Here is a 320-nt window from a genome sequence, read left to right on the forward strand (position 1 = left end):
AGCAACATCAGTATCACTGTCCAGTACTTACACTGGACAGATTAGTAGGAATAGCCACCGCTAAAATACAACCCTGCTCACACTAGGAGGTCTCATGACTCCAGAAACAGGCTCGATCTCTAACAGAAACCCCTACAGGTAAGAACAGAACCACATTTTTTTGGGTAGTACTTTGGCGATGGCTTTTAAGGGATGAGTCAGCAGGCAGTGCAGTATTTTTATGCCAGGCACTTCACTAAGCTGTGTGTTTTCTGCTCGTGCCCTGGGTGCTGCAGCACACACTTGGTCAGGTGGGAGCTGGAATGAGCTGTCAGGCTGTG

This window comes from Antrostomus carolinensis, unplaced genomic scaffold (genome assembly GCF_000700745.2).
Source record: "Antrostomus carolinensis isolate BGI_N321 unplaced genomic scaffold, ASM70074v2 scaffold20766, whole genome shotgun sequence".
NCBI classification, from domain to species: Eukaryota; Metazoa; Chordata; class Aves; order Caprimulgiformes; family Caprimulgidae; genus Antrostomus; species Antrostomus carolinensis.